Source organism: Corvus moneduloides, chromosome 11, assembly GCF_009650955.1.
Source record: "Corvus moneduloides isolate bCorMon1 chromosome 11, bCorMon1.pri, whole genome shotgun sequence".
NCBI classification, from domain to species: domain Eukaryota; kingdom Metazoa; phylum Chordata; class Aves; order Passeriformes; family Corvidae; genus Corvus; species Corvus moneduloides.
The window spans coordinates 8,745,811-8,766,380 of NC_045486.1; the positions used below are offsets into that span (position 1 = coordinate 8,745,811).

At 37.8% G+C, this 20,570-nt stretch overlaps 1 protein-coding gene across 6 annotated transcripts in view; it reads left to right on the plus strand.

Moving 5' to 3' along the window:
* Window positions 1-20,570, plus strand: part of FHIT (fragile histidine triad diadenosine triphosphatase) — a 622,475-nt gene that overhangs the window by 48,374 nt on the left and 553,531 nt on the right. For 5 of the 6 annotated variants that reach the window (XM_032120697.1, XM_032120698.1, XM_032120699.1 and 2 more), the window contains one exon: window positions 10,801-11,516. The gene's annotated coding sequence lies outside the window, so the exon portion shown is untranslated. Of the gene's footprint in view, window positions 1-10,800; window positions 11,517-19,644; window positions 19,730-20,570 lie in introns of those variants that run through there. The other variant, XM_032120702.1, reaches the window with a different exon arrangement.

A 20,570-nucleotide genomic window follows, 5' to 3' on the forward strand; every position in this document is an offset into this window, starting at 1 on the left:
AAACAGTCAGCGCAAGATAAGGCACCTGTGGAAAAATTTGTCCCTCAGAAGTCAGGGAAAATCCTCACGTCCGATGCTTTTGCATCTCTCAAGAGGCGAAGGATCGGGCCTCGAGGAATGAGGGTGTCGGCCCAGTGCACGTCGTGTTTCGGCGATGCTCCAGGTATGGCAAACCTGAGGGTTTGCTGGCTCTGAGATGCATCCCACTCAGAGGGAGATGCTGGTCACAGGCCCGCTGCGGCCCAGGAGAGCGCAAAGGGCCCCATCTTGGACCGCTGTTTACAGGGTTGCAAGAGAGCGGGCTTTAGTCACAACAGTGTTTCATCCTGGCTACAGTCTGGGTTGGCACGTTCTTTCAAAGTGTGAGAATAGGAATGTTATGCCATTCAGGCCAGAGAAATATTTTCCAAGGCTGGTCATGAGAAAAACAGAAGCTTGCTAGGAGTTCCTGAGAACATACAGTGTTTTTTGGTATGCTCTGAAAGAGCTGATTCCAGGTGGTATTTTCAAGGACAAGGCTTAACAAACATTTCTCAGATCACACTGCAGCCTGGAAAGGAGTGGAGGGGTGGGGGTGGGGAATGCACCACCACAGGCTGAAAGCTAAGGTGGGATGATGGCACACTGCGTGGCTGCAGGCTTGGCACTTAAGGCTGGTCTATTAATATAGGCACCTTTTTCTCATCTGACTAATTTATTGGGTGTGAGTAGTTCTTTGAGCTGCATCATGAGTTTTCACAGAAGTTGCTTTCTTACGTTGTGCAATTAGAAGTCCCTCTATAGCAACAACAAGGAAGTACTCCCTCTTTCAAGTTCTCTGTGCAATTTCTTATTGCCAACTCAATAGATACTGAAATTTTGAATTTTGTAAAAATTAAGCTTTGCATGGTAAAAACAGACACTATATTAACTGCACTAAAGCCAAAGTTTATTGTAAATATCAGGGCTCCAACTGTAGCTTTTTTATTGTAAAAGCTATCTTAATTATTTCATTCAGAATCAATAATGACAAATAAAACAAGATCTTCAGACACTATCTAAAAGGACAATATGCAGACTACATTTCAAAATCTCAGTCTGCTTTTACAGGTTATTAATAGGGATTACTTTTTATAATTCTTTTGTAATTCAGATTCCATCTGGTCTTAACTTATGCCCTAGAAAATGCAAGTTTAGATAGAGATCTTGAGTATCTGTCTTATTGGCTAGAGCTGCTTGGAGCTGTGGTGCCAAAAGAATGAATGTGAAAACTGGCATGCAATGAAGGCTGATAAATAGAGATGCAATAGCATGAAAATTATAGTTATGAATAAAAGATTTATCCTCAACCCCATGATTTTTTATATCATTTATATCATCATAGTATACAATTTTCCACTGTCACTTACTCCACGCTTCCAAGATTCTTCACAGGAAAGTAACTGATACTTTCAAGTCAGAAATACCAGCAATTGTTCAATAGCTAAACCAGGCAGTTGCAGGAGAAATGGCCATAACAATGAGCTGGAGCTGCTCATCTGGGATCATTTTGTTTATATTGATCTCTTGCCAGTGTTTGCACAGAATAAAATATCTTAGCCAGTCTGTAGTTTGGAAATAAATATAAATGTCTAAGGATGTACTGTCTTTATCCTTTCCCAAATCTTGGCTACAGGACACTTTCCAATTTGTTTGTCTTCTTTCTTAAGTATATAAAAGCCTTTTCATACCAAGAATAATTAAAGTAATAAAAAGACATTACTGGGCCCAACTAAATACAAAATGAATATTCCTAAATATTTACTAAAGGCTTGTTGCAACATGGCAGTGTTACTCAATATGGCCCCCATCATTAACAAGTAAACATGTATGAAAAATGGACAGAACCCCCACTACTTTTCCACTGTTGTGCAGCTTTAACTCCACAATTGTCTCCAGTGTGGCAATACATTACTGTTGAATTTCAAGCCCAGCACCTGCCAGAGGTTCTCTGTTCCCATAAGGGGAGGGAGTGGAAACAGAACGGTGCCCGCACTACTGGGTGCTCCTCTGCGTCTGTCACAGGTTCTTTGCCAGAGTATGATGTTTAAAACCTCAATTCAAACACTGTGCTCTGATTCTGGACCATCATTTCTTTACCTCACATCCCTCCACATGTGGGGAAAGTGAGATACCTCTTTGCTAAGCAAAGAGGGGAGAAACTGATGCAGGTGAATTCTTACAAACCATCTCTTGCAGACTCATATTTGTATCTTACTGAATGCTAAATACAAAGCAGATACAACTTATGCTGTGCAGTAAAACTGCACTATGCACCATATTTACTGTATGTTTATTTGTAAGTGGAAAAATTCAGCATGATAACCATTCTTTGACATTTAATACTATTCATGTTTGATTACAGAAAGAGAGTATGGATTTCAAGGTTAAAACCCTCATTGCACTTGAGGTGTTACAATCGGCTCATTACATGAGATACTGAACACAATGCACTTCCTATTGTGCAAGATTATGAAAATCTCCTTCCTGCATGAAATTATTACGGTTTTTCTAAGTCATGGGTGACCATGTTGGATAGTTCAGAGAAAGAATTTTCTGAATTTTAGATTTTCTAAAGTGAGTTGCAATGCATGCTTTAAAAGGCTTCCTCATATTCTTAAGTACAAAACAAACCCAAAAAAGCTAAAAGTGAATTTAACATGAAAACTCAGTTCAATTTTATCCCTCAGACTCCAGTGATATCTTTTTCACTGGCTTGTTTGACTGAAGGCAGGGTAAAAAATATGAACTTATTCTAAATCTTGAAATTTTTCATCAGATTCTGTTTGATTTAGTAAAATTTGTTCTGCACTGCTTAAGTTGATGTCAGTGTACAAATATTTACATATCTTAGTATTCTTCAGGTATAATCCTTCATAGCATTCAAGTGGAATGTCTGCAGTTTTGTAATAGGGAAAATACCTGCACAGGGATAGACTTTACATTTTATGCTAAATATATTAAAATTCAAATGAAGTCTTATGGAAAAGAGACTGAAACCAAGAGTCATTTATCAAACATCACATAAAAATTTTAGAGCAGCCAGAGCCAGATTCTGCTCCCTGTGGAGACAGATCATAGCAAAGGGTAGAACTGAGAATGTAGGTATTAGGAAAAAACATGGCAACCTTCTTTTTCAGCACTGTAAGTTGGTTATAATTTCACCTCAGTGCCCAAGGACAGGGTTGCACTCCTTCGAACACTGCCGCTGCAAGATGGAATAGTCTTTTACTGAGTTTCTACATATCCTATTATCTACATCCTATTCCAAATCTATCCATTGTATTGTGCTATGGTGTTACCAGATCCAACTGCATCCTGCTTTGCTTTTAAGCAGAGAGTGCATTTTGAGGACTGAGTGAGGACTAGAGAATCCTTCCCCATCTTACAGGAATCATAAAATATATCAGCTAAGTCAAGCCTTTTTGCCTACTCACTGCCTGAGTGGAATGCCAAGCTAGGTTAAAATTCTGCCTATAGCTTATAGTTATTCTCCTCTACCAAATATAAAATTCTCCTCTACCAAAATAAAAGGATTTTTTTCCCACCACTTATTTAAGGAAGCATACTACATTGCATTTAAATGTTCCTGTGTGGCCTCATGTTTGCGAGACTGGAATTTATTTGAATGTTTTTGTTGCCACTCTGTTGGCAATCACTCCAGGCTTGCTGTCTTGCCAACTAAGGGATCTTAACAGTACTATCTGTTTCTTGAGTAGCACCATTTTTCTCTGTATTGCTCTATTTGCTTCTCATGCTAATTTTGTTTTGCTTAGAAGTTTCTTGTGATAGGTATGCAGTTCTGCTTTGTACTCTAACCTTTTTCACAAAAAAAAAAAAAAGTATGAAAGCAAACCAACAATTTAAAGACCATTGAGTTTCTCTATTGAATTATTTTGTTCTAAAAGACAAGCAGCTTCATAATGAATCCAGTTGGGAGGCTTATAAGGGACTGATTTGAAACCTCAAATATCTTGGTCTTCCCCTAGAATTTAGCAATATAGCTTTTGATTCATTCATGCAGCTTGTATTTTTATAAGGTTAGTCTCAGCTGGTAAGGCTCACTTTAAATGCTTGCTAGGGAGCCCACAGCAGCCATGGCCAAAGAGTACTGATGAAGGAGAAAGCAGAATGGCAGCCTTCAGTTAATTACTGTGAATCATCAATAAACCCACACCCCTTTAGATTCTCCCTCTCTCCAACCATTGGTAGTGGCACTTTACTGCTCCAGTTTGGAATGCTTTCCTTTCCCCAAAGGAGTGATATAGGTGAGAATAAAGTGACAAGACTGTGCTGAGACTGTGACACTGAGTGCTGTGAATTTTTGTCAGTCTTTGCACAGGGCCATGCCTGCTTCTAGTGCTGCCTTCCTACTTGCAGACTATATTCCCAGATTAATGCCAGAGAAAACTGGTCATGGTCTTCTGTTAGGCAAGGAACACCTATTCAAAACTCCATGGGTTTCTTACTGAAAGAAATATAAGACAGGGCCATATGTCCTTCATTAAAACTCCCAAATATAAACAAGAATACATATTACCCGAACTATTAGTGATCCTAACCCAATGTCAACAAACAAAAAGCATATTGACATCCAGTTAATGGTTAAAGTAATAATTTTGACACATTCTGAACAGGAGTTGAGAAAACTGTTTGGCTACAGCTGCCAAATAAAGAATTTTTCAGGTCATATTTGTGATTTATATTGGTTAAGAAACGGCACCAAACCAAAGTTTCTTAATGTCCGAATCATAATTGTGACACCTGGTGTGAAGCTTCCTCTTGCAGAAGTCACTTACACTAAGTTTGAATTTGCACTGGGTATTTGTGCTGTGCCATTTCCATTGTGGAGGCTCACTCTGCCCTCTTCGCAGTGACACGAGATCTATAGAGACAGCTTGGCAGGTCAGAAGGGGAGGACCACTGTTCTCAGTTGTTCCCAGTGCCTTATCTGACATGGGTAGCATGGCATGGGACCAGGGAGAGACTGTGCTACTCTGTGCACTCCTTCCCCACCAGCAGCTCCAGAGATCAACTGTCCTTGCAGCTGTTCCGAATGATTTTGAGGAACAGTAGTTTGATGATTCCCATTTACCAAAGGTACAGTAATAATATCAGTTCCTTATGACTTAAAAGGTCAAAATATGCTGCAATAAAAATTACTATGAGAGAGTATTTTAGAACAGTTTAAAACTTGTTCCTGTGTTTTCTAGCTCCTCTCCTTTGCTGCATAGATACTCACAGAGGTATGAGCAGACAGAGTTTATGAAACCTACAGTCAGTTTTAAATCCCCCCATCCCCTTGAAAAAAGCATTTTCCAGGGAAACCAAACAAAAATAAATCTAAAAATACCAGAATATCCCTTACCTACTCAAAATAGAGCACAAAAAGGAAAACACAAAACATTTAAGCTATCAGGAGTGTGGAAACTCTTCAGCTTTCTCAGTTTTCTGTGGTCTAATCAAGAGTGCAACTGCATTTAAGTAGCTCCTGGCACAGCTGTTTCAACCACTGAATGTTTTTCACAAGCACAAGTATTGTCAAAGGGTAAGTTACATTTTTGTCAATACTTTATTATACTGTTCTCAAGGTAAGTTTCCTTCAGGTAATCTATGGATTCAAAGGACAAGCTCTAAGATAGGCTAGCAGAATTTGATTAAAAACAATAACCGATTGAAATTGGTTTTATGTGATTTAGAAAAAAGGTCCTTAAATGACATTGTGTCACTGACATATGGAAATTTTAGAAAAATTACTCCATAGCTATACCAAGCCCTTCAACATTAGTCCATCAACCAATTTAAAATACATTTGAGTAAACCTCTGATTGGTTTTGTTACTTCCAGTGAGATGCTTACAAGAGAAATTTAGTCCCTTTTTCTCTGTAAAACAGAGCTCTAAACCAACTTAACTTATGAAATCTTCAGAGGGAAAAGATAATTTCAAGCTTCTCAAAATGAAACCCTTCATGTAAAAATTTTTGAATTTTATGTAAGTTCTGTAAATCCATATGAACCATATTTCTCACCCTGAGCTTGTCTGTAAGACTAGGCTTAGTTTGACAAAGACCAAAGATTGTAACCATGCTTACCTATGCTGCATTAAGAGCTCTGTGTGTCCCTCAACTTTCCTGCCTTCGTTTCTTCCTGTCTTCTAAAGCACAATACTTCCTAAGTAACATACTCAGTATATCTTGAAAATATTTTATAATTTCTTTTGACATACCATGTCAAACCAAGTGCCAAAACAAAAGCAATTTTTCCCTTGATTTTTGCAAAAATGGTACTCCACTTTGATATATGCCCTTGATAGTATAACAATATGATTATTCTTTGCATTAATATTCCCACCTATTGTTTAATAACTTCTGTAGATAACATATGTGATGCTCAACCTTTTCTTTTCTATTTAATTATTGTTATATGTGTTTTAGTTGCTCTGGTTCCTCACAAAATTGCCTAGCAGATTTTGAAGGTTAAATGAGTTTTCTGTTGTACATGAAAGCTTCCTTGCCTTTTTTTTTGTGATAAAGATCCAGTTACTTTTATACTAAAATGCTCTTGCTTAAGGTTTTTGTTGCTCCTTTAATTAAATAGGCACCATATACCATCTTTTTTTCAAGCATTGCAGAAAAAATTAAAACCTGAACCAAAGTGAAAAACTTTACTGTTTTTAGAAACAGGTAATGACCGGTGATCATAAGAGTAAATTAAATACTGAAGTCTTTGTGTTTAAACCTGTTTGCTTTTCTGCCTTTTACTCTTACAGTTTTAACATTTTGTGTCCCTTGTGTAAACTGAGTATCTTACCAAAAATATTTGGGTAAAAAATACAGTAAGGAATTTCACTGCCCTTTAGTTTCAAACCACAAAATTGATTTATTTGAAAGAGAAGTTTTCCAGCATGAGGAGACAAAGATTGGTCTTCATTCTAAAGTACAATGTTAACAATCTAAAGAGTTACCTAATTTATTTAGTCTGTGCTGATTAACTTCATTCTTGATGGAGACAGTTGCTATTGCATGTGATGACAAATGAAACTTCCTCCTATGCTGCAAAGTTTTCTGACTAAATTGGCTGGTTTCCTACTAGTCTGAATGGCCACAGAGAGCATGAAAAAGGAAACAGATGAAAGGAAGACTTGTGGTGTTTTTTTAGGGTTTTTTTCTGTTCTTAAAATTTGAATTCAAATTATCAAGCTGTGTTGATTTGAAAATTGGTGTTTATATTTTATTAATTTTATTGTGTGCTGTGACACATCTGTGAACCTACATCAATTAACCAGCTTCTTTTTCCAAGAATATGAGTGTTGTTTCAATTATCCTTTTGAAATTTTATTTGTGGCATGCTGTAATTATACCTTGCACATACATTTTGTAAAGTTTCCCATTGAACTGAGAAACTGTACATTGTGTTCACAAACCCCATCTTGTGTCTGCTGTTTTAAGCATGCTGTGAAAACTGGTCCTTTGTGCTCCAAATGTAAATTGGACATAGCTAATTGCACCTACTGCTGGTGAGCACGTTCAGTGAATGCCTATTTCTGGAGGGAAATGTGCCTCCACTCCTCATGCTTAGATAGAACTTTGAGTTCTCCTTCAGATGTGCTTCATTATTGGCAGGGGTAGGCTTCACTGCCAGTGCTTCTTATGGGAAACCAGAACATTTTGTACTTTACTTGTTGATACAAACCTGGAAATGTTTTCCTGGTTTGGATGTAGAATATTTCTCATTACTTTCCGTGCAAAACTCACTTCCTGAAACCCTGAGTGATGAACCTTATTCTGAAAGTAAAAGCAATCTTACACTCTTGTGCTGTTTGTAGAGTCCTTCACCCGACAGAGAGGTACAACACCTAACACAAAGAGAGGCTTCAGTTCTGTGGTAAGCTGCAGCTGCTGAGGTAGGGAAGAGGAAGGTTCAAAAAAGGATGTGGTGCTATTATTGAAAATTCAGAGTCATTTGTGGATGTCTTGTGGGCACAGTCAAGGGAAATGCGCAGAGGTGCAAACTCAGCAGACATCTGGTGGTAACAAGTTACCAGAGAGGAATTAATGAATGGCTTCACAAAAGGGGCTGTTTTGGTTAGATGCAGTATCATTGTTACTCTGCCAGAAACATGAATCTGTTCCTGGTTTTGAGGAAAAGAGAAATGACTAAAAGCAAGTTAGAAGGAACAGCCAGTTGGTCCTAAAGAAGTAGTTGGTGAGTTGACCGGTGGAAATACACTGTGTCTTGAAGAAAAGTCTCTTAGTGAGAGCAAACCTGCATCACAGTAATGAAGAAGTGGAAGTGAAACTGTGTATGAACGCCTAAGGCCCAGCCCGCTTAGAATAGTGCTAATCCAACACATTATAATCTCTGTATCCCAGCTAAATAAAACCAACAAAATATAGCTTTAGAATTGAATACGAAATAAAGGAGTGAAAACTTCTTAAAAAAATCCTATGATAGTTTGCTGATTTTCTGATGGCTACACACTAAGATCTCACAGAAGCTTGTGGATTGTGAATTATATCATTTCACACAAAAAGAAGAAGTAAACACGCACTTTAAATTGCACAACCCAGCAGAAAGACCATGAGAAGAATCACCTTGTTATAGGAAAAAACTGCAGGATTTTCATTTACTTACACCATTTTTACTTCTTCAGAACTACTATGTTCCTACTTCTTGGATACACAACAAATATTGAGGCAAAAGACAATAAAAAGTTTGTTTGAAAAACAAACAATACTGCTATGTAACATCACAACTCTAAGGCTTGTAATTTAATATCATGTAAGATAGTTTCACATGAAAACCATAGAATTCACTGAAAAAGAAATACAATTCTCATGCATCACAGAGGAAGATAGATTCTCATGTATCATTTTACAGGCAAAACACCTTTTATAAGGACCTGACTTACTGAAACTGTGAAATTGGCAAAGTCCAGATATTAAGGGCTCATGCTCCTCTTAGGATTAGAGGGAGGAAAAATACTTTCTTCATAAGTATAAAGTAGCCCAGTATTGAGGAACAAAGTGAACTGCCTCATCGGACAAATAAGCAGCAGTGAACTAAAGGAATGTTTTCCTGGGATCTCTATCAGGCTTTTCTTCAAGAGATTTCATGCTCAGCTGAATGTTAGAAGCATATTATCTAGAAATACACTTCACTTCTGCGTATGTATTATATTTCTCCGTTAGTAATAGAATATTAAAGCTGGTTTTTTGGTAAGCCAAGGCTTCTGATGTGGCAGTAGCCCACCTCTTTGTGTGTCTCTCACATATTTTAGCAGTCCCAAGTATTTACATAATACATAATCTCTGGTTACAGACAGAGGTTGCAGAGTTAGAAGTGGAGAATTATGTCTAGAGCTATTCAAAGAGATTAGAATTTGCAGTTTGTTTTCAACACAGTTGAATAACATTCAGGGTTGTTCGTTGGTGGGGTTTTTTTGTTGGTTTTAAAACTTTCTGACATATTTAAGCAGATTTTCTGATGTGCTGCTTTACTGGAGTGTCTGCTTTTTCAGCATATACTTCAGTAAAGTGTTTTCACAGTATCATGAGTATGTGTTTGGGACAACAAAGCTGTCTTAAAGTTTTAACTTTTCTTGCTGACCTTAAAAGAGGAAATGTTTTTGAATCCTATTTAAAAATATGAGTCAACAAGGGACAACTCACATAAAAGAATAGGAGTGTATTTTCATCAGAGTGTGATGGGCACATCATCTCACACAGTATCCCTTGATTTGGAATTCCATCTGCAAACGGCAGCAAAATGGTCCATACACAAGTCTGATGGTCTTTGCTTTTACTAATTATATGGTCTCCTTAACAATTAATGACAGTAAAGCATGTCAGGAAGGGAAAAGTATGATCATTAAGAAAGAAAGTGACCTTGTGATGGCAAAATACTTCACTTGTACTAGGTAAGGGAATTGTTCCCACTGTGTTTGCTTTTGTAAACAAAATGAGTGGTCAGGATGTTTCTCAGGATCCAGTGCATATAGGAGGAGCAGCCACTACTGGATTCTCAATTGCATAATCCTAGAAGACAGGTGCACACACCGTAAAAGGGACATATCTGGGGTAGCTTTGCAGACAAATGTCTCAAGGGACCTGTTGCTGTGCAGTATCACAAAGGGCTGACAAAATGTGTAACAGCAGGGGAATTGATGCTGTCACTTCAGCATGGAGTGATTTTTGGGATTGGACAAGGGACTTTGCTGTATGGAAGTACAGATACTGAGACATTATGCACAGCAATGGCATCAAAAGGCAATCCTGGCATTCTACTGGCGTTAAATAATGACACTTGATACCATATTCATGGATTAGTGACAACAATGTCTTCAATATGAGTTTCCAGGATAAACCATGATAACTGGAGTATTGGTCATTATTTGTGGCAGTGTTCATGAATACAGCAGCAAGAGCGAACTGCATTAATTCTTAGTGGTACTGGCTCCAGCAAATATATCAAACCTGTCTTTCATACTAATGTTCTTTAGTATGTAAAATAAAGTTCAAGGTTTGGGCTTGAGCCCAGCCTCTCTGATTACTCGAAGTGCTGGAATAACAGTAATGTTTAGCAACTTCATTCCCCTACAGTGGATATATATAAAAGTAGCTGTGTAAGAGACTTTCTTGGCTACCAAATTGAAAATGATCTCTCTACAAACCAAAAGACCCATTGGAAACCTGGCTTTCTGCTGTAAGATTTTGTCTTTACCAAAAGAAGCTCAGTCCAACTGAACAAGAGCAAGGCACTAATCATGCTTTATTCCTTTAGGAAAAGGGTGGAAGAAGAAATACGGAATGGCAGAAGCTGATGATGGTGCTGGACGTGGTGCTCTGGAAGAAGCTGCTGCTACAGAGGGCCCTGTGTGACTCCAATACTGAACTGAAGGAGCTCAAACAAACATCCGTGTCTGCGCCAGGGAATTCACGACTGAGGCACAGAGTGACAGTCTCACTGCTGCTACACAGAACTGAACAGTCAGGCAACGTGAGAGTAAAATGGACAGCAGCACTGCAACTCCTGTCTCCAGTGGGGTCCAAACCAGATACCCGGCGCAGCTGCACAAGCACTGCACACACTGCGACATTGCTTTCCCTACTTAAAATGGTGTGAGCTACTCGTATTGCCATGGGAAGAGTCCACACAATTTGTGAGACTTTTCCCTGCGGGCTCAGCTCGGGTACGGCCGGCCCTGGGCACGGTGCTCCTGCACTCCCCAGGTGTCCCGTATCGCCGGGGGGGCTGGCACCTAAGGGGCGGCTACCGCGGCCAAGGAGCCGCTCCCCTCACGATCCTCCTGTGCCCGCCACAAGCGGCAAAATCCACCACAGGCAGAGAAATCGGCCGCGGCCCCTACGGCGCCGCAGCCCCTCGGGCGCCGCAGCCCCTCAGCCACCGTCCCGGCGAGCCCTTGACAGAGCGACGACCCCGCCTTCCGGCCCTGCGCCACCAGAGGCGGGGCCGCGCACGCGTGTCACAGCAGGACTGTAAGTCTCCATTTTGTGTTAATTTCACCCTCCTTCTCCCTGTCCCCGCTGCGGATCGTTCCAGCGGGAGGAGCGGGCGGCGGGCGCTGAGGGGGAGTCCTAGGGCACCGCTGCCCCCGCTCCCTGAGGCGGTGCCGCCCCTGTGCCCTCCGCGTCCTCACTGCGCCGTCATCCTCCTGTCCCTCCGCTCCGACATTGAAATACTCTCGTGGGCACGTTTCGCTCTAATGAAAAGTGCTTTATTTGGACCCTCGTGAGCGCTGCTGTGGCCCCTCGGGGAGCGGCAGAAATACGGTGTGTTACAGCAGATCCATTAATTCCCACGCTCCAGCAAAACGCAAGGCAGTCATTGCAACAACCAGCCCGTGCTTGGATCGCCGAGACTGAGCAATCGCCTAACTTTAAATTCCTGCGTGAGGCAGTAACGCTTAAAGCCATTTTAGGTGCCTTACGCACGTTGTCGAAGTGATGGATCAAGTGCTTTTATATCAGTTCCTAAATTATTTTAGCTGAACACGGGTAGGCTGGGTGACAATACCATACCCAGGGCAAAGGTAGCTATGCTTTTCCAAGGATACCATGTGTCCAAGGAATAGATTCATATTGCAGATTCCCAGTAACTCATTTAAGAAATTAGTAAAATCAAGATGACGAACAACAAAAAGCCCCACTCCCTACCTCCTCCCCCAAATAGTCCTCTTGTTCTTGGTTCTAGGCTGGAACCTAAAATGTGAGCTCAGGGATTTTCAGCTGAAAGTTGCTTTTGTGACAAAAAAATATTTTAGATTTAAACTGTTTTTGTGGGGTATGGTGTAATTAATCTTAAATGATTTAACACTCTTAAGAAGAGGAAAATACAAAGTTCAGTTCAAAGAACAATTGCACAATGTGTCACCTGTAAGCAGTTTTTTAAGTATTTAATTTTTGACTGTTGGATGTTGGTGATTGAAGTGAGACATTCCAGACCATGTGCTAAGATCTTAATTTTAAATTGAATCACTGAAATGTCTAATGGAAAAATGACATTAAATATGTTGCCTTTCTTTTCAGGACAAGATGTCTCTTATCTCCAATAAATAGCAGGCCCCCCGATTACATAACCTGCTTTCACATTTCCCTTCAAATGCACTTTTAGACATTCTGAGTAGTTTCAAATCTTTGAATGATAGCAGAGTACTGTTCCTATCTTCAAAAGTTACATCCTGTGTAAAGAAATTCTACACATACACATGCTGCTTTTTTCCTGTTAGGCAGAGTGCTAACAAATGCTGAGTTTAGTTTGCTTGTCAATTCCACCACTTACTATGAAACCTTTAGTTTATTTCTTTCAGCTTGTTTATTTTTTTTCCCTTGTGAGACATTTGGGCAGAGATGTTGCTAGTTTCATTCAATGGGAGCTGTTACATTTCCAAGTATAGCACTTCTGATGCAAGTTCTAATTCAATCTCCTCAAAATATGCTGTTATAATAGTGCTAATTTAATTGGTATTGTAGTATTGAGAAAACTTAGAAGAATTAAGGCAGCAATATGTGAAAGCTGTGGAGCCTATTTGTTTTCAATCACTTATTTATTAAACATTTATTTTATTTGAATCCATTTTTCATATGGTTTTATTCAGCTTCTTATAATTTTGTTTTCTTTGATTATGGTTTATGTCTCAGAGTGCAATGAGAATAGTGTGTTACACAAAGCCTGTACTGATAGTAAAATATTTTAGTTTGACAGCCTTTGAACTGTATGTTTTCAGTTTCCATTGACTTTGCTAGTGGCCAAGGTAATACTTCTACATGCTGGGAAAATTGGAGGATATAGAGATGCTATTGGAAACAATGGGTCAACTCATATAACTTAATGTTAAACATGGGATTATCCACTTGTCTTTCATATTATAACTGTGTATGTACTTTATAGGATTTGCCTTTTTATAGTTACAATGTATAATCCTCTCATACTCATTTTGTCATTTGTCACATGAATCCGTTTGTGAATTTGCAGTAAATTGAATTACTCAGTTTTATATGTCAGTCATTCTTTCTTCTCCAGTATCTGCAGCTTCAATTATGTCAATTACATTTGTTTATATTATTTCATATATTTATAATTTTGCCTATTTCTGCCAAGGTTAAAAATACTGTTGCTTTCCAACTTTGTCAGCTGATTTGTGTATAGAATGTCTTTAGTGTGTAAATAAACAGCTTCAGACAAATCGGCCATGTTTACTACAGAGGGCAAATGTTGACATATTAAGTCTCCAAGAAAAACGTTGTTGACTTCTGTAGCTCAGATCCTAATAGGAAAATGATCAAAAAATGCAAATTGATTATTTTCGAGTATTTTGCTGCTGTGTAGGCAATGTTTTATTTTGTTCATCAATATAAGTTGACCGGTATCATCCATATTTTCTCCTTATTAAGCTAATATCTGAAATGTCTTTTTTGCCTTCCTTTAGACTTTTTCTCACTTAGATTTAAGTTATTCTTACAGGGCTACATGGTTTTGTTGCTTTATTTCCATAAGCTCTAGAGGGAGATGGACACTTTAAAGAAAGTCTTAAAAAATTATGTTCATTCTTCTCGTCTTTCTCTACTCCACCAGTAATTTATCAAATAAAACTTAGATATGTTTGGTGCAATGTGTTCCTTGTGCATCGTTGTAGTTTATAACTCCTATTTTCTGAGTTTAGTGCTCAAATTCATATGTAAATGTGGTTTTTTGTTTGCTTGTTTTTATTTATTATTTTAAAGGCCTAACCAAATCTTTGTTTGTTTTGTTTGCTGATAAAATGCCTTCTGGGTTCCTTTGAGAACCAGGGAGGGAAATACGATTGTCTCTAAAGGTACAGGATAATTCTGAGTATCCGTGCTCAATAGTCAATGTCAGAATTTGAAGCCTTTCACTTTTGCATGTAAATTTTTGTAGTGAAGGAGGTGCCTCTGCACTTAATAATGTGCACACAAACTAAGGATAAAATTGTGTTGTAAGAGAAAAGCAGTTTCATAATCAGCATGTAGAAAGCTTTACTGGTAAAAATGACTGGCATTAGTTGAATGTTATTCCTGTTGGAAAGGGCTGGATCTGGCCCTGTTTATGACTAACCCAGCACCCACTGCGTCCAGGCAGAGTTATTTGAGACTGTACAATTAGATTGTACTTGTTCTCTAAGTGACTCAGCTGTTCAGAGAGTTTCTGCAGAAGCCCTTAATTAAGACTAGTTCCTCCTCCCTTCCCTTAAATTTCATGACAGTCTGCTAACTGTCTTTCTACAAGGAACAGATTGGAAAGTTGTTTAAAGAGCTCTCCTCCACCAGTGCATTGATTGTGAGGGGGAATCCTAAGCTGTAAAAGGCCCCTAAATGGAGGTTCCCAAGACTGTAATCCCTGAGGGAGATGTGTCAGGGTGGGAGGGCTGAGGGTACCTACAGAGGGGAGCAGGTGTTTGCATAGGTCCCTGCAGATTGTTATGGTAACAGCGTAGAATTTTTCAAATTTATTGAGTGCTTTTAAAGGCCTACTCCTTTTGGAAGTGGTGCAGCTATTCTAGTAGCAAACTTGAAAAAATTATAAAGAGGTCTTAGGAAAAAAAGCTAGTTTTAATCTTTTGGACAATACTGAAGAAAATGTCCTAATTGTGAGGTGTAAATAAACCTTTTTATTTTATTCAGATTGTGTGCCTCTCCTCTCATCAATTTGCACTGCAATACTGAATAGTCCCAGTGTAGCTCATCAGATTTGCATTGTAGCACATAACAACAGCTGCATTTGTCTGCTTCACATTTCTAGATACTCCAAAGTACAGAATTTCTGTATTGGCACTGCCGTGATGCCTGTTAGTGTATCAAAGTAATGCTCTGTCTTACTGCATGAATAGTCAAAAACATTTATATAAATTCTTCTGAATGTAAAGCTTTTTTAGCATTAACATTTGCAGAGATTTAGCAAGGTGTAAAGTCACTAAAAATCTGATGTATCTGGGAGGCATTGGCCTTGGCAGGTGTTTCGTTGTTCAGAAGTCATTGTATACCAACTTGTTGGAATACTTTATATATGTCATTTGTTTTCAAAATTATTTCTGAAATGTTAAAGTATAAGACTTTAAATTGGCATAGTGTTGATGCTTGGCACTAAGTATGCATATTATTTATCCTTTTCATTGTTATTATGCAAATACTGAAAATTAAGTACCTTCTAAACTGTTTTGCTGGATTTGTGCACTAGTCTTAACTGAGAACTAAGAGATAATGAAGGCCTGTTAGAAAGCAGTGGGTGACACACAAGGCTCAAATTTGCATTTTAGCTGGCATTTGGAATGAACATCAGTGTTCTGTTAGTAAAAACAATATGATTCCCTAAACTGGTAGGAAGTAAAGTATTCCATAGGGACTTTGGATTTTGAAATAGCTTTTAAATAGCATTAATACAGTAATATTTTTCTAAATGGTCACTAAAATGAAAAGATGTTTGATTTTGTTGTTTTCTGTTGTCACTGTTTTTCCCACTTTGATGCCTTACCTGACTTTTGCTGCCTTCCTGATACTCCCCTTAAAAAAAAAAAAAAAAGGAAATACCATTAATTTTGTATACTTTATCCACGATCTTTCTGGCATTTCCATGAATCAAAACCAGTAGCTTCATTTCATTACTTGTTTATTTAATAAATAGTAGCAGAGCAACCATTCTTACCTATGCTGCATTAAGAGCTGTGTGTATCCTTCAACTTTCCTGCCTTCGTTTCTTCCTGTCTTCTAAAGCACAATACTTCCTAAGTAACATACTTAGTATATCTTGAAAACATTTTATAATTTTATAATTTCTTTTGACATACCATGTCAAACCAAGTGCCAAAACAAAAGCAATTTTTCCCTTGATTTTTGCAAAAATGGTACTCCACTTTGATGTATGCCCTTGATAGTATAACAATATGATTATTCTTTGCATTAATATTCCCACCTATTGTTTAATAACTTCTGTAGATAACATATGTGATGCTCAACCTTTTCTTTTCTATTTAATTATTGTTATATGTGTTTTAGTTGCTCTGGTTCCTCACAAAATTGCCTAGCAGATTTTGAAGGTTAAATGAGTTTTCTGTTGTACATGAAAGCTTCCTTGCCTTTTTTTTTGTGATAAAGATCCAGTTACTTTTATACTAAAATGCTCTTGCTTAAGGTTTTTGTTGCTCCTTTAATTAAATAGGCACCATATACCATCTTTTTTTCAAGCATTGCAGAAAAAATTAAAACCTGAACCAAAGTGAAAAACTTTACTGTTTTTAGAAACAGGTAATGACCGGTGATCATAAGAGTAAATTAAATACTGAAGTCTTTGTGTTTAAACCTGTTTGCTTTTCTGCCTTTTACTCTTACAGTTTTAACATTTTGTGTCCCTTGTGTAAACTGAGTATCTTACCAAAAATATTTGGGTAAAAAATACAGTAAGGAATTCCACTGCCCTTTAGTTTCAAACCACAAAATTGATTTATTTGAAAGAGAAGTTTTCCAGCATGAGGAGACAAAGATTGGTCTTCATTCTAAAGTACAATGTTAACAATCTAAAGAGTTACCTAATTTATTTAGTCTGTGCTGATTAACTTCATTCTTGATGGAGACAGTTGCTATTGCATGTGATGACAAATGAAACTCCCTCCTATGCTGCAAATTTCTTGTGCTGGGACATGTCCTTATGATTTAATGATTTCAGGCTTTCAGTCTCTTTTTAGTTCATGTTGTGTTATTAAATATTTAAGAATTATATGGTTGTGATGAATCCTATTTCAGAAGAGCAGAATTTGGTTCATTGCAGAGAAATTTTCAGGTGAAATTTGTCTTTAAAACATTCAATATTCAAAAGAGACAGGGAAAGGACAGAAGGGATCTTGCATAAATCTGAGGTTTATGAGTTCCTAAGTCTTATTTTTGATTAGGCAGATGTTTTGCTGAAGAAAATGGGTAGTCTTGTTTAAAAATATTTATAGAAAAACCAAAATGCAGACCAGCAGAGCAAACAGAGCTCGAATGAGAACCTAATGTTCTGTCTGCTATTTCTCTAGAAAATGCTACAACCCTGGACTTCAGCTTCCATTGCTCTGCAGGCCTTTATATGAGTTGGATTTAAACTGCAGTGATGTTATTGTTTGGGGACGTGTTGATTGTCAAACTACTGTGCCTGTTTGTGTGTTGCTGCAAACTATTGTCAACTAAAGTGTTTGGTTCAGTTATCATTACAGACTGGTGTAAGACTGGTTATTTGCCTATTAAAAACTGGAGTGAAATATTGGTAGCGAAATATTTGTATTATATATAGAAGACATTTTTATAAATGTATTTATCATGAGTTGTCCTACTAAGAACTGAATTGGAAAAGGAAGAATATGGAGAGTATTCTTGGCAGTCTGACTAGCAATGTGGCTGTTCAGTGTGGGATAGTAAATAGTTGTGAGGTGGTGAATAGTTACTTGTCTGCAGCTTTGTAACAAAAATCAGGATTAGTGTTTGAAGTTATATGAGAGGATACTGGGGGCGGGTTTTAAATCAGGGAAGATTTAGAGGTGGTTGGATATTGAAGCAAAATAGTGCAAAGAATCTTAGGATACAATTTGAGGTACTCGAAGGTTAGACAAAACAGTGCATTTTAGTATAGATATTTTGATAGGAGTAGTCAAATAAATGAAAATTACTTTCTGAGGAAAACAGGTTTTTTAAAAGGTTTTTGTTTGCCTATAGAAAATTGCTTTAAAATTTGAAAGGAAAATATGAAACTGAAAGTTCTATTCCATTTGGCAGCTGTTTTTTCTTTATTTTTCTAGTGTAATGTTAGTTTTCGATCGTGTGTGTGAGCATTCATTGTATATTGGAAATAGGAATATGAAAGCAGCATTAGGAAAGATAAAATCATTCTACATTATTTCTTAAATATTTTATAGTTCTTACAACACTTGCATTGCAACGGGTTCTGTGTTGAGTGTTGAGACTGAACGATGCAGTTATCAATAGTATTTGTCACTATTGCAAGGAACCACCCATTGCAGTGTGATTTATTTCCAGATGCCAGGGCTTCTGTGACTCCGTTTGCAAGGTCAGAATGCTTCACACTGACAGACTGTGCAAGTGTCTGTATACAGAGATCAGGTCCCTTTTCAACCTTCCTGATAAGCTGAATAAATTAAAATCCTTAATAGGAAAAGATGAGGATATCAAATAGCTGTTGCAAAAGACAAGCTGTAAAATTCTTTGTGAGCAAAGGAGAGAGAAAAAGACCAAAATGAAGTGGCAGAAGAGTGTGATTGTTGCCATAATCTGAAAGGGGTGGCTGGTCTACAGCAGTTTCAGAGAATTAATCAGTGACACACAAATGAAGGAATGCTGTTCTGGAAAGCTCTGTTCATGATCCCACCTCAACATGTGTTAGCTCTCAGCAAAGCTAGTTTTGAGAAAGCTGTTCTCTTGCTTATTGTCTCAGAGGCTATGTCAAATAGTACAGGGTTTGCTCACAATGATCTGAGTGTGGATAAGGGGACCAAATTCTTCAGAAACACATTTGACTCACCTTACTGCTCATAAGGATTACAAGAGTAGTGCTGGTTCTACAAGGAAACAGCCAATATAGAAAATTCATTTGTGAGCCATGAATACTTACAAATTCATGTAGCTAATAGTTTACTTTATGTTTCCTTTCCAGCTGTTCTATTGTCTAAGTGGTTTATTAAACTGAAAATGTCTCTAAATACTAAGAAGTGAAGCTTTAAAAGCAACTAGGCCAGGAGTAGATAAAGTACATTATTTGACAAAGCTGTGTTGTCCTATTGCATCTCTGAACTGGGCAAGTAATTAATGAGGATCTTTGTCCTACTTAGTGTTGTTTTTTTCTCAAAAGTACCAAAGCCAAACTTCAGCTTTTTAAGTGTTTAATGCGTTTAGTCACATTTTACTCTCATGCTGTCTTTTCCAGCTTGGGCAGAACCCTCTTGTTGCTCTTGGCATGGAAGGTCTAATTTGATGGAGGTTGAACATTGTGAACCTAAACAGGGCTTTCAGCTCCCCACACTAATTATTCTCATTTCATCAGGCACAAGTAATAGAACCACTTGCAGTGACCTGCTTTGGGCCTTATATAAAGTATAAGGTTTCTTCCCTTGTTTTTTCCAAGTGTTACAAGCAATGGTGGCTATAAATGCTGTTTAACTCCTGATGTAACATCTGTCCTTCCACAGAGGAAGGTGCTGTCATCTAATTCAGCTAAGGCTCATTTATGTATATTTCTGAGAACTTCTGCTCTCTGTAACGAGAGGTTTTTTACTAGTCAGCACTGCTTGTCAGGTTATTTATGCTGCAGATCTTGGTATTTTTTAGTCATTATCTCTGAAAAATCTAGGATGATCAATGTAACCGAGAAGCTTTAAGCAGCCCACTGCATGCTAGGTGATCAAGGAGGCAACTACAGGCCACTCCTACAAAACCCGATTTTTAAAATGATTGTGTAAATTACTTTTTTTTTCTTTTAGGTGTCAGCTCTTCAACTTAACTGAGACAGAAATGTGCATAACTGGTAGAAAGGGCTTTTCTCTCTAGAACTGAATTGTGCACCTTAGCGGGATATTGAGGGAGTAGAATTTCAGAGGAATCTTTTCTGAATCTGACTGAGACCCTTAGGGCTATTTAAAAAAATATTTAAAGATTGTTTTATTTTGGTAAAATGTTGTCTTTTTTTTCCTTAAGTAGTTTTGTCATCTTTGTGTTACTACAAGGAACCTGAGACCGATTAACATTGTGCAAATCTGATTAAAATTATCTGTGCTGTTTCAAAGGTCAGGTGCACTCAGTGAATTTGCTTGCAAATTATTTTGTTTATTCTGTGTACGTATGCATCTTGAGCTCTATAAAGGTCAGGAGAGGAGATTCATTTTGGAATTTAAAAGAAGTTAGGTTTTTACTGCTGTAGCCCTGGTTAGTTTCATTTGAACTAATAAAAATTGTTTTGCTTTGTTGGTTTTGTTTTGCTGTCAGTTTTACTTTTCTAGTGAAACTTGTTTGTAAATATGAGGTCTACTTGAAAATAAG